We start from the raw sequence: 14,988 nt of genomic DNA, 5'->3' as shown, positions 1-14,988 counted from the left end.
TCGTTATTCTTTCGTTGAATTATTGTAACGAACGAATATTTTCGAGCATGAAATGTTGGGATAAGCAAATAATTTTAAGACATATTTCGGCGTGTTGATTATCTGGCGTATGCTAGTAGAGCATAAAAATAATCCGGAATTATTAGCGGCGAAGGTTGCCACTAATGCCCGCCGCTGTATCCCTCCTTCGATGATTCACGCTGGCGCCGGCAGTTCGAACGTTCTCAGCTGCGTCAGCGCTAACCCTCTACAGCTCACAATTCCTTCTTATATAAGAAATCTCCTCCTCGGTGCCGTGCCCCCGAAGTACCGCGCTCGAAGTTACACCCTCTGAACGAGCGCCCGCCCCCCTAAACCTCCCGACCGCAGCTAGTCTTGGTTTTCAGCCATTCCAATTTCCTCCTGTCCGGCTCGGACCAAGTTGGTCGAGAGAAAGTCTCCCTCTTTCATGTAAACACGCAACGTTTCCACCATCATGCACGCGCACATAAAGCGTTCCAAGCTGCCTAAGCGAAATGGCGGAGCATCTCCAGTACATTTCCCCTATACTTTCAGCGGCGGGCACGCACATCCCTCGTGCGTCGTAAAACAGTAGGGAGTTTTAGGGAAGTGTTTTTGCACATCGACACGGTACGACCCCTGATACGAACTGCGCATGTGGGAGCTGGACAAGCCCGGCCTGCCGCGAAACGACGCCAATGAACCGGCCGACGCGAAGAAGGACTCCAGTCAACGCGTCTCTTTTGCGTCAGTGCCCTTTTCGCGTTTCCCTTCGGTGTCCTTCGGAATTCAACTGCGCAGACCCGTTCGTCGGAGAAGGCGGACGGCAGACCGACACAGGACGCAAATGATTGGTTCCCGAATCCGTTTTGCCCAGATGTGGGTCATGAATTTCCCCAAATTACGTCCCTCCTAATGGAAGTAATCTCTTTAATCCGTTTAAGGGGCACCCATAAGAGTCTCGCTTGTCCCGCATTTGAAAGCGAGTTTCCTCGGGAAAATTGTCGGCGCTCTCGCAGTCGCCGAGTCCTTTGAAAAAATAAATAAAATATTATAAAAGAAACGAGCACAGACGTCGCTTGCCTTCCCGACTCTTGTACCCGTACGCGGAACATTCTTTGAAAAGAAATATATATATATATATATATAGATAAATGCGCTTTCATTTAGACTAGTTTATAAAAAAACTCCTAAAACAAAACAAAAACCAAAAATAAAACCTAGAGAGAGCGAAACGACAAATACTGCATTCGTGGTCGAGTGAAAGACTTTTCTAAGAGCGCCTTATTTTTGTGTTGTTCCAAATTGCATACTTCAGAAATAAAATAAAAAAGAGGGGAGGGGGGGGGGGGGGAGAAGCGTAAAGGCAAAGAAAGGGGAGCACATTGATTTCATTTAAAACATAAACCACAAGAAACTGACGTCGCGAACATTGATTGGCCTTGAAGGACGTTGTTGTCGTTCTGGGCGCGCGCCCTAATGATGTAAACACTTTACTGAGCCTCCAATCCCCGTCCTTGAAGGGGACAAAATATCCGTACACAGGGAAACGCATTCCTCGGCGTTTACTTAAAAGCCACCGTTCCGGAATTCGACGGCTCCTCTAGAGTGAAGGATTATATAGCTGACCCACTCCAAATCCAGGAAAAATTTCGAGCGTTCTACGACTGTAATTTATCGTAAGAATGCGTGGATACGGTGTGTGCATTTGTTTTGTACAAACACAAAAGTTCCAAAATATTGAACTGAGGATTGTGTAAAATGTTAAAAACGAACGGTTCAATGAAACAATATTATGAGATAAGGCACTATAAAGAGCGTTATTCCAAGTTCTTGCGCGCCACAGTACAATCGAGTTTTGCGGCAACATTGACCTTCTTGCTGCTCGCGAGCAGACGCGAAAAATAACGTCACTATCCTTTTGCACGGAAAGCGTCCGGAACCGAGCACCCCAGCGAACTCTCGGTGTTCCCAACAATCACCGCTATTTTAGTATCCTCTAGACGCAAAGCTTCGCGGCCTCACATGGAAATATAAGCTCGGATACAGTCGGCCAATGTTCCCAGAACCCCGCACATCCACTTTGCGAAAGTGACGACCCAACTGAACTTTCTGGTTTATTTATTTATTTATTTAAGGGCCACTAGGGCATCACAAAGGGGAGGGGCAAGATAAGGTACAATATTTAGTAAAAACAAAATCAAATACAAACGATGTCAAACATGAGCAGTCAAAGTTACCACCAACAAAGAGGATTGGTTATCGCACTTCTAAACAAATCATATGATCATATTGTCACGAATGAAGATGACGAGACAATGAACAGTGAACTAAAGAATAAAGGTTTAATCGGCGTACTTGTGCCAAAAAAAAAGTAAAGAACGAGCGTCGAGACAGTAGCAACGGCGGGCGGCGATTTGGCGGCGTAACAGCAAGTGTGAGCGAGACTGACTCCATAAGGTTCCGCGAAGCTCCTTATCTATGCTCTGTTTCACCTAGAGCCACTAAATGAGCTGCGCTTAGAGTATCGGCACTCCGTTCCCCGGCATTGTTGTGGGCGCCGCCATTTTGGCTCGTATGCAGAGCAGACGCAACTGCCGATCGTCATGATTCAAAAGTGCGACTTCCTCAGCATTAGATTCCGTTGTGGAAAGGTCACGCAATATTGCTTTGCTCTGTCACGAACTATTTAAACATTTGTGGAGGGCGGAAAGGCGTTTCCTGTGAATTCAGATAAAGCTTCAGATAACTGGCAACCATGATTTTACGACACAACATGGCCAAGTGTCGTTACTCTGAAGCGTAGCTTATTTAGAGGCACTAGTTTCACCTTATGATGTACCGCAGCAAGGGCTACAAGCACAAGCTCCTTGCTCTGGGGCAGATCTCGGCGGCACAAGCTCTCGTGCCGTAAGGGCAGCTGCCAATGGTATGAGTTCGCGCGTCTAGCCTTCGCTGCGGTACAACATAAGGTGAAACGGAGTATGGTGTACGTGACTATCTCGAAAATTGGGCAAAGAAGCTTCGAGCGTCGCGCGCTCGGGGTGAGAATGAACAGACACTTTCGTGAACAGGAAACTATAGTCGGTTACAAGTCAAGAAGGTAGGAGAAGCTCCTCCCACAAGCGTGATGCGCCCGTTTCAAATCCCTCCGCATTCGAAAGAATAGTTCACTGGAAACGCCCCTTGTTCCGCTTTAATGGATAGATATTTGCCACAGAGTGATGCCAACTTGTCTTCGACCCCCACTTTTTAAAAAAGCGACCTTTGTATTCATTAGAGAGGGAACCGAGCCCCTGAAAGCAGCCTTTGTATCCATCGGATCCCCGAAACTCGTATTTGTTTCCATCGGAGGAAGAAAACTCTAATCTCTTTCTAGTGGCTCCCATAAAGCTAAGTCAAAGTTGAAAGATAAGGCAAATATTTACAGGAAGGCAAGACCCTCTTCCCGCGTTGGCCAAGACGTCACGGAAACGATGGGTCGCTATTGGATGCGGAGGTGGCGGAGAGATATATGAATCGCTTTGAGGGGCAGTTGCCGCTACCTTCTTGACTTGTAACTTACTATACGACGAAATGATAGAAGTCACGCCCTAAGTAAGAATTAAACGAGAGTGTTCTAGAATTCCGTGACGGAGCGTCGCTTGTTCGGCCCTGCGCGCGGCAATATGGACACTAAAGATGCGATGAGGTGGTTCCACTCGGGAGACGTTCTGGATATGAAGAGGTCGATGTAGGCGCTGGTACGACACTGATGAAATCCTACATTGCATCGATGGTCAAGGCGAGCAGAGATATGCGGGGGTTAAAGGAGAAACGTATCGGGTTAGAGTAATACATTTTCTGAAAAAGACACATACGAGAAGCTTTGCGACGCAACGACATAAGCGGCAGAGACAAGTTAGTTTTCATAGACAAGTCACTAGCGGTACGATGATAATTAGCGGACATAGGCCATGTTACCGACAGGGCTAAAAAAAAAAAAAGTCAAGAAAAACCAATAGAGTACGCAAAATGTGCACACACGGGTGTTATCCGCACGATAGATAACTTCTCACGGAAGGTAACACGCTAGGTCTTGTTTTATCAAGAAGCCCGCATTCAAGTCCGCAAGAAGATAATCATATCCCGTTTTCCGCCCTCGATTGAGTTCTACGGTGCCGTCATATTGTAGCTAGTGCGCTTAGATATTGCCGCGCGCAGACTTGCAGAGGGTTCTCGTTTGTTCTTGCTGCGAACATAACTTCTATCGTTCTTGTTGTTCTAGAAAGTGCGTGTTCATTCTCGCCCCAAGCGCGCTACGCTCGAACGTTCCCCGCCGAATCTTCGAGATAGTGACTCATTCTAGATAAGAGGCCGCCCGCGACCTTGTCGAGTCAGTCTCGCCTCTGCGCTCGATCCTGCGGTTTCGCCGACATCGACGCCCGCGACGCTCTGCTGTTTTCTTTTGTACCCTTTTATTTTTGGCACAAGTTCGCCACATTAAACGTTTATTTCTTCTCGTTCAATTTCTGTTTTCTTTTGGTCACCGCCCGTGACATTTTGGTTAAGGTGCTGGGTAACCGCATGCCCGTGCAGCGCTCTCCTCCTAGTTCCCGCAGTGCAAGTCCGAACCCACCCTCCCGAGGACCGAGCGAAGACCAGATCGAGACCCGATCCAGTCGCCGCACCCAAGGTCTACCCCCGGAACACGGACTTCTGCCACCCCGGACCAGGCAGCCAACGAGGCCGACGATGGACAACCAGTCCTTGCAGAACCCGTCCGCCGCCGCCGTCGTATACCTTCCCGTCGCACCCCGGACTCCGACGCCATTCCACGGGGAGGTCCACGAGGACGTTGAAGACTGGCTGCAACATTACGAACGAGTTGCGCGCCATAACGCATGGACACCGGAGCAGTGCCTCCAGAACGTCTACTTCTCTCTGGAAGGCACGGCACGCACGTGGTTCGAGAACCACAAAGCGTCCATTGCGTCGTGGGAAGAATTCCAGGCCGAGCTGCGACGGACCTTTGCCAACCAGCACCGACGGCAGCGTGCCGAAGAACTCCTGCGAGCGAGAACCCAAAGGCCGACCGAGAGCGTCACAAGCTTCGTCGAAGACGTTCTTCACCTCATGAATCGCGCCGACCCAACCGCTCCCGATGAGAAAAAGCTGCGGGTGTTGATGCGCGGTGTGAAGGAAAACATCTTCGGTGGCCTTGTGCGGAGCCCGCCTACCACCGTCGAAGCTTTCATCGCCGAAGCAACCAACATCGAGCGCGCGCTTCAAGCTCGTGTTTCCCACTACCAGCGACATCCAGGCGTCGCTGCACCCACACTGCTTAACGGCGAAAACACTCTTGGCACACCGGACATCCGAGAAATTATCCGAGAGGTTGTCCGGGAGGAACTGCGAAGGTTGCTGCCAACTACCAGCCGTCCGCCAACCCTTTTCATCGCCGAGGCTGTCCGAGAAGAAGTGCATCGGGCGCTCCAACCAGAGGTTCCCGTCACCACGGTGGCACCGGAGGAACCGACGTTGAGCTACGCCGCGATGGCCCGACGACCGCCGCAAGCTCCCCGTCAAGCCACGTCGCCACCCTGAAGAGACGCCCCAACGCCGCAGTACCCCCGACGACAGGAAGATCAGGCGCACCCAGAGCAATCTGCGCCGAGGAAGACAGACGTCTGGAGGACGGCCGACCGACGCCCGCTGTGTTACCATTGCGGGGAAGCTGACCATGTGTACCGCCGATGCCCATACCGACGACTCGGGCTGCGCGGGTTCCACCCGAACGACCCGCGACCCCGTTATGGTGAACGCCCTCGGGAAATCGACGAGTACCTGCGACGACCTCAGTCCCCCGAGCCTGCGTTCCGCCGAGAGTTCCGGTCACCTTCGCCACGACGTCCAGCTTCGCCGATGCACCGACCCGACGTGAAAGCCTGTCGCCCCTCGCTCCACGCCGGGGACACTAGGCGCGGCAACCCCTGGAGGTGGAGTTGCCGAAGACGACCGACGCCAAGATCCTCCACGAACGTCGGAGGGCCCCCACTCGAACGCTACCAGAGACCGAAACGACGCCCCTGCAGCGGTGTCCAATAACCTGAATGTCGTCATTGACGGCTACGACGCATCAGCACTCGTGGACACCGGAGCAGACTACTCGGTCTTGAGTGGAAGGCTCTTCCGCCGCCTTCGCAAAGTCATGACGCCGTGGGATGGACCCCAAATACGAACCGCAGGAGGACATCTCATCACGCCCGTCGGAAGGTGCACTGCTCGCGTCGAGATTCACGGCGAGACGTGTCCGGTAAAGTTCGTCGTTCTGCAAGACTGTTCGAGGGACGTTATTCTCGGAATGGACTTTCTCTGCGAGTATGGCGCCGTCATCGACCTCGGAACAAACCGGCTGACGCTACGAAAACCTGCTCCACCAGCGGAGGAACCCCAAGCGACGTCACCCACGGTCCGAGTCCTCGCAAACCACGTAAACCTACCACAGCGGTCGAGTGTTTTCGTACTTGTCGGGATCGACGAAGCTTCCTGTGGCGAAGTTCTTCTCGAGGGAAGCCTCCAATTGCTCCTGGGAAGAGGCATAGGCGTCGCAAGGGGAGTAGCTGAACTTCAGGATGGGCGGACTGTGGCCCTCATGACGAACTTCCGAAACGAAACGCAACACCTCACGAAAGGTGCAGCCGTGGGCCACGTCGAGAAACTCCGAGACTCCGCCGAAATCACCACGATTACTGACGAATCCTCGCCGCCCCAGCAAGACAGTACGTCGCCAACGCAGCTCGACATTGACCCTAAGCTTCCGGACCCTAAACGGCGTCAGCTGGTTAACCTCCTCGCCGAATACCGCGACTGCTTTGCGACGTCGTCGAAGGTGCGCCAGACCGCGGTTGACAAGCACCGCATCGCTACCGAGGACGACGCGCGCCCTGTGCATTGATCGCCGTACAGAGTCTCCGCTAAGGAAAGGGAGGTGATCCATCAGCAAGTTCAAGAGATGCTGAATGACGACATAATCCAACCTTCAAGCAGTCCATGGGCCTCTCCAGTCGTGCTGGTTAAGAAGAAGGACGGAACTCTTCGGTTCTGCGTGGACTACCGGCAGCTCAACACGGTTACGAAGAAAGACGTCTACCCACTCCCCCGCATCGACGACACTCTAGACCGGCTGCGCCACTCTCGACACTTTTCATCGATGGACCTGAAGAGCGGCTACTGGCAAATCGAGGTCGACGAACGGGACCGAGAGAAGACAGCCTTTGTCACACCGGATGGGCTGTACGAGTTTAAGGTGATGCCCTTCGGACTATGCACGGCGCCAGCAACTTTCCAGCGTGTCATGGACACCGTACTGGCAGGACTGAAGTGGCAGAGCTGTCTCGTCTACCTCGACGACGTCGTAGTGTTTTCCGGCGACTTCGACGAGCACTTGCGACGACTCCGATCTGTTCTCCACGCTATACGGACCGCCGGACTCACCCTCAAGCCGTCAAAGTGTCGGTTCGCCTATGACGAACTGAAGTTCCTAGGTCACGTGGTTAGTAACGAAGGCATTCGTCCAGACCCAGAGAAGACTCGCGCCGTCGCAGCATTTCCAGCACCAAGAGACAAGAAGGCCGTGCGAAGGTTCCTTGGGCTATGTGCCTACTATCGGCGCTTCGTTCGAGATTTCGCAAAAATTTCCGCACCGCTCACAAACCTCACGAAGGGCTCCGAGAAGTTCGAATGGGCCGAGGAGCAGCAGCAGGCATTCGACGAGCTGAAGCGACGACTGCAGACTCCTCCTGTCCTTGGACATTTCGACCAGGATGCGGAAACCGAGATTCACACGGACGCAAGTAACGCAGGACTTGGCGCGGTACTGGTTCAAGTACAAGAGGGCACCGAACGAGTCATCGCCTACGCAAGTCGGACATTGTCCAAGGCGGAGCGAAATTACTCCACGACTGAAAAAGAATGCCTTGCGGTCGTCTGGGCGATCACGAAGTTTCGTCCGTACTTATACGGAAGCCCGTTCCGCGTAGTCACGGACCACCATTCGCTCTGCTGGCTTGCGAACATCAAGGACCCGTCAGGACGCCTTGCGCGATGGAGTCTCCGACTACAAGAGTTCAACATGACCGTAGTCTACAAGTCAGGCCGGAAGCACAGCGACGCCGACTGCCTGTCCAGAGCTCCCATCGAAACACCTTCCGACAGTACACTCTAAGCCCGGTCCCACTTAGTAAGAGGGACATTTCTTCGATTTTTTCCCACTTAACTTTAAGGGGGTCGACAGACCTCTTAATATTACATGGAGATGCTCCCTCTTAATTAAGTGAGACACCACCCCTCTTAAAGTAAGCGAGGCGGCGTCTCCCTTAAATTTGAGGTCAGAGTCCCTTAATTAAGAGGGACAGTTTTTAGATATTTTCTTCCTTAACTTCGGAGGGACGGTGGCCCGCTTAAAATGCAGGGCCGTAGTCCCCCTTAAGTCGGGGTCACGCTGCTTATACTTCATACAAAATACATTCTGCAGACATGTTCCGAAACGAGTCGCCTCGACATCCGCGCTTCGTACGCCACGAGGTAACCAATCAAGAGGTTACTTTGTCACGTGGCATACAAAGCACGGATGTCGCGGTGACTCGCATTGGAACATGTCTGCAGAATGTATTTTGTATGATGTATAAGCAGCGTGACCCCGGCTTTAAGTTACCTCTGTTATTGTATCGTACAATTTCTGCTCCTTCGTGTTTTGAGTGTAAGCTGACATGCTGCACTGCACTTCTCGCACTTTTGCTGATATTGTTTAACCAAAGTTATTTTGTGCTGCGTAGCAGAATTGAAATTTGATCTGTATATCTTGTTTGATAAACGGAATCAATGTGTTAAAGAAAACAGTAACAATCTTTAAGAGTAAACACTGTTTTATTTGCCATGACACAAGAAAATATTTTGATATGTCTTCATCAAAATAATAATTCTATAACGATGTTCTGGTAGCTTTTACGAATAAAAAAAGACTTAGAACGACGCCAGAAATCGGCGTTTCTTGGAAGCTATCACACAAAAAATTTCTTGCTGCAGAGTGACTGATTTTGCCTATCATAAACAACAACAATACAATCGTGCTGGAAAAAAAAAAAAAACTTTTTTTAGCGGATAACACAAAAAGAAAAGTACATTCTAAAAAAAAGCCCGTGCGTCTACTTTCCCGCGCAACACTTGCAAAGACAATCACCATAACTCTCGGAGGCAGCTCAGCGAATGTAGATGCCGAAACATATGATTATACCAAAAAAAAATGAGTTGCGACATTAAGCACAACAAGCGTGATGTTTTGCATTGGTTAATGTCACAACTTGGACTGGCTTTTTTGGTCTAATCTTATGTTTCGGCATCGTGATTCGCTGAGCTGCTTCCGTGAGTTACGGTGATTGACTTTCCAAGTGCTGGCTCGGGAAAGTAGATTCCTGTGCTTTTTTTTAGAGCGTAGTTACCTACTTCATAGCATTAAAAACTAATTATTCGGCGTCTCTTACCATCAGCAGAAGCTCAGAATTTCTGTTGTTTTTGAACGGCCATAAGCGATTTTCTGAGCTTCTCCGACATAAACTGAATCGAAACACTTTATTTTCAACGAGCAGACCCTGGAGGAGTCCAAGGGTTTGTCCACATGCCACGGGGTAGGAAAGTCCCGTTATGTGATACACCCATAAGCACATGACTAGTGCCCCCTCCATAGTCGTGCTAGCGGTGAGTTTCACTGACCAGTTCCCAGAAACGATCCCTTTCTCCGAACCGAAGAAAGTCTTGGGTCTTGGAACTTTTTCGTCAGGGGTAAAATCGTCCTGCAAGCAGCAATTCCTAAAAAAAAAAAAAAAAAAAAAAAATTGCGTCAGCGTCAAATTTAGATTTTTATTTTTGCATTCGCTTTTTCACATACCATAGGTGATGAAAGAACTTCTGGCCAATCGAGACCGGAGGATGGTCTTAATGTTCAAGAATGTTGTTGGGTTGTCTCCGCAGAAGGCCCCTTTTACCTCCTCCAGGTTTCCCAGCATGGTGACGATCGTGTTATGGAACCGAAGTTGTGCATCCACCTTTAGCTGAATGAAAGACCATATTGTTTTCCTTTAGATACAGAGGGTGGGAATTAGAATAAAGGTAATGAAGCGCTTTCACCTGTTATCAAGCAGGCGATAGGAAACAAATGCGAAAATAAAGTGCAAACAGTTCAAAGATTCGGAACCCAATCTGTATACGATGAAATAGCGAGGGACATTAGCTTATGACGCAACTTCTGCTACTATTAATTTTTGGTACGAGAATAGACTGCAGTTTTAATTAATTTACGAGAATCAATTGTTTCTGTATTACCAAGACAAAACGAAAACGCATTTAGTAGTAGATGAACTTTAGAAGCCCCATGTGCTTTGGAAAGCAAGGATTGCATTTGCGGCTCGAAGCTGCAGAAGTGATCTAGTGCATGTTTTAGAAAGCAACATAATCAAATAAAAAATTACATTTCTGTAAATATTTCGCCGCAAGCCATTCGTTTTTTTTTTTTTTTTTTTTTCAGAAGCAGTGCATATGCCAACAGAACGTAAATAGAGCCTACCTACATACCGGAATACAAAAAGTTAATAATTACCGAGTTCGTTGTGAACCGTGTGCGGGTGGCCGCAGTAGGCTCACCACTCAGGGTGGTGCGTTCCACCGTGCAGAGGGTCCCGGTAGAGCTCTTTGCACGAGCAATCCAAGCGGAACCCCCGCCTGATTCCGTTCATGTCAACGTTCGTTGCCATTGCCTCACTCTGAAAACAAGATTGTTAATAACGGTCAGTCATTTAACGCCCACAGTCAACCTAGCCCTAAAGCGCATAAGAAAGAAAAGAAAAAAAAAAGCAAACTTCTGTTTATATATTTTTCGCGGGTGCACGACACAGACAAAAAAATATTCAGCCAGCTACAGAAAACAAAGAACGTAATAAACATCATAAATAAAATCTCCAAAAACAAAAACATATGCGGCGCCAAAAAAAAAAAAAAAAAAAAAAGCCGGTAGCTGTGCCGGCACGACCGTCAAAATATAACGAACAAAACAGTACGCCAAAGAAATACAAAAAAAAAAAAAAATGTACGCCCTGGCCGCCGCTAGACCCTTCCCCCTTTCCGCAGACGCCGCGACGCCGACGCAACGCGAACACGCGAAGAAAAAAAACCTTTATTTCTTCTTTTTTTTTTGTGCTCGTCCAATCCCCCTGCCCTTTTCACAAACATACACACACATTATGGGTTTTTGCTTGCCGCCCACTTGAGAAAAAAATGTTCATAATCACTGCAACGCTAACGATGTCTACAACATAACGTTGCAGCGTAAATTGCTGTAATGAATTGTGAAGGCAAACAAACGCAAAATCGCCAACATTGTTTCTGTCAATCAACGCTCTCGGGCGGTCAACCTCAAGCATTTAGAGTGCACACCGAGAAAGAAATCGGCGAGCCAAGCTTACAAACACTAACTGCCCCAGCTAGGGTGCCTTTATGTTGGCTTTGCCTTAGGGAGGGTGATGCAATTCTTTGTAGTACTCGATGCCGACAGTGTACGCTCACGGATAAAATACCAGGAAATTGCCGGTAATAAAATGCCGGCGTAGCACTGCCAAAGTTGGCAGCTCGAGCTGGGAGAAGAACGATCGCGCGTTCGAAATTGAAAAGTAGACAAAAGCGTCGGACAGAAAATGGTCTGATATCACCAGCTTAAGACAGACGCGTACACATTGGGACACCCTAACCCGCTAAAAGTGTTTTGTGCGAAAGACAACCCTGCGGCTCACGGCAGGGCAAACGATTAGCGACGCTTTGTCCTAGCTGAACGAGCAGATCCAGGAAGCGACCGCGTCCGCGGACTACAGCTGAACACTCTCACTCTACATGCAAAGCTCGTGCATCTCACAGCCAGCGTGAAAATATTGATGGCTCGTTATTCCCACCCGCAATGCACCCAAAACAGAAGCGCCAATATGACAGGATTACTCACCCGAAGGAAGTCAAACGAGCAGCATGACGCTTGCGACTCTCCGGCAACGACCGTTTCCAGCTCTCCGTGAATTGGCGCGAAGCCTTAGCACCGTCTGAACTCTTTGCCGTGAATTAGTGCGCCTGCCCCCCTCCTCCTGACCGAACTACATTGGTCCAGTTAAGAGGGACCGGTCCCCTCTTAATATGAAGGGACACGCGTGAATCTTTTTGTCGGTCTTTCCTGTTCAGAGGGACTAACGAAACGGTTTCCTTGGTCTCTCTTAATTTGTTGGTGTCCCTCTAGATGTTGCTATTTTATTTTTCAATTTCCCTCTTAAAAAGGGCTGTCCCCCGGAAAGCATTGTTGTCCCCTCTAAAATCAGAGGGACAGCGTTTTTTATGAGGGACCGGTTTTAGAGTGTAGCGACGACGATAACGACGAGTGTTTCCTGGGCGCAGTGAACACCGACCACATGGCCCGACGTCAACGAGACGATCCTGAGCTGCGCGCACTACCGTAATAGAGCACCTGGAAGGGCGTGGGAGTGCCATACCACGTGTTTTTTCACGAGCCCTGTCGACCTTCGCCATTAGACAAGGAGTTCTCTACAAAGAGAACTTCGGCAACAACAACTCGATGTGGCTGCTGGTAATCCCGACCGACCTTCGAGAGGAGATCTTCCAAGCCTGTCACGACGACCCGACGTCCGGACACCTCGGTTACAGCCGGACACTGGCCCGTATTCGTGAAAAGTATTACTGGCCCAAGCTCCCCAAAACGGTCCACCTATACACACGATCATGCCATGAATGCCAGCGACGAAAGAAACCTCCAACGAGGCCGGCCGGACTCCTGCAGTCAATTCCTCCGCCAACGGCACCCTTCCAACAGATCGGGATGGATCTACTTGGCCCTTTTCCACCGTCGACTTCGGGAAATCGCTGGATCATCGTCGCCACAGATTATCTCACGCGGTACGCCGAAACGAAAGCCCTTCCTTCCGGAACTGCTGTGGAAGTTGCCAAGTTTTTCATTGAATCCATCGTCCTCCGGCACGGCGCTCCCGAAGTCCTGATCTCAGACCGTGGATCCTCGTTCATGGCCCAACTGACACAAGAAGTCCTTCGTCTCAGCCACACCAGCCATCGTCGCACCACGGCGTACCACCCTCAGACCAACGGGCTGACGGCAAGACTCAACAAGACCATCGCCGACATGATTTCCATGTACGTCGACGTGGAGCACAAGACATGGGACGAGGTGTTGCCGTACGTCACCACGGCCGTGCAAGAAACCACCGGGGTTACACCCTTTCAACTGGTTCATGGTCGCAAAGTGACGACAATGCTGGATGCAATGTTACCCCACGAACCGGCTGTCGACGGAAGCAACGACGCCCAGGTGGTTGCCCAACGGGCAGAAGAAGTCCGTCAGCTCGACAGACTCCGAATTCAAGCCCAACAACGTATCGACACTGGCCGCTACAACCTTCGTCGCCGGGACGTCCACTTCCAGCCGGGAGACAGGGTGTGGGTCTGGACACCGATCCGCCGCCGTGGTCTCAGCGAGAAACTCCTGAAGCGCTACTTTGGACCCTACAAAGTGCTTCGTCGACTCGGGGATCTGAACTACGAGGTGATGCCCGACGGAACACGGACTTCATCACGCCGCCCTCCAAGACCAGAAGTCGTCCACGTCGTGCGCATGAAGCCGTACTACGCTCGATAGGACTGTGGACCTTATGTGTTCCAAATGACTCTTTAGTTTACCGTTATTTCTGTTTGCTTTGTTTTCGGTTTGAGCTGCATCGGGACGATGCGCTTTCAAAGGGGGGGATAATGCCGCGCGCAGACTTGCAGAGGGTTCTCGTTTGTTCTTGCTGCGAACATAACTTCTATCGTTTTTGTTGTTCTAGAAAGTGCGTGTTCATTCTCGCCCCAAGCGCGCTACGCTCGAACGTTCCCCGCCGAATCTTCGAGATAGTGACTCATTCTAGATAAGAGGCCGTCCGCGACCTTGTCGAGTCAGTCTCGCCTCTGCGCTCGATACTGCGGTTTCGCCGACATCGACGCCCGCGACGCTCTGCTGTTTTCTTTTGTACCCTTTTATTTTTGGCACAAGTTCGCCACATTAAACGTTTATTTCTTCTCGTTCAATTTCTGTTTTCTTTTGGTCACCGCCCGTGACAATATTAGAATGCTTCCAACTGTTCGATCTGGGTTACGCGGTTTATTTGGGTAGAGAAGCTGTCGAGCGCCTCCGAGCTGTGCTCGACCTCTCCGCTCGCTATCCTCCCTGACACGCGACAACGCAGCGCATGCGCACCAGCGACCAATTTGCGCAGGGGGAGTCCGCCATTAAATTTCAAACGCTTTCTACAGTTTGAGATGCTCCCTCTGTCAGATTTAGGTTCTCTAGGTGTAACTCGGGAGCCTAGATTGGACAGAGGGTCCATCACAGACCACGGGGAGCGTTTGCAATTTAAAGGGGCCCTCCGGGGTGTTCTGCGGTGGTCTATTTATGGCGGTAACTCAATCTACAGGCCCTAAGGATCCTAAAAATCATAAAATTACGGTCATACGCCGCGGATTTCCCTACTAAAATTGCTATCAAAGTCCCTGGCACGCCCCCCTTTCTGAGATGACCCCGGAAAACGGGAGGGGCATCTCTTTACGCGTCAGCCAATAGCAAGCGAAGGATTCCGGCGTCACTGCGCGTCACCAACGCGGCCGACCGCCGACCCGCGGAGGAATCTCTCGAACACGCGCGGACCGTCGTCAAGGGACCCGGACTTTGTGCTCGGCAGTCGTCGTTCGTCGCACCGCGCCGTCGCGCTGCTACTGCAATACGCAGTCGCATCCCACAGATGACAAGGAAAAGTTTGACTCGTTGACGTCGAAGGATCGCAAAGCTGGCTTTGAAGTCGGAATCCACGGGAAGAAGGAACATGTGTCCCGCAAACGCACGCCTGCAGACGCCCCGGG

The sequence above is a fragment of the Ixodes scapularis genome, unplaced genomic scaffold (genome assembly GCF_016920785.2).
Source record: "Ixodes scapularis isolate PalLabHiFi unplaced genomic scaffold, ASM1692078v2 PGA_scaffold0__279_contigs__length_252992795, whole genome shotgun sequence".
NCBI lineage: Eukaryota > Metazoa > Arthropoda > Arachnida > Ixodida > Ixodidae > Ixodes > Ixodes scapularis.
Note: the sequence above shows the minus strand (reverse complement) of the source record.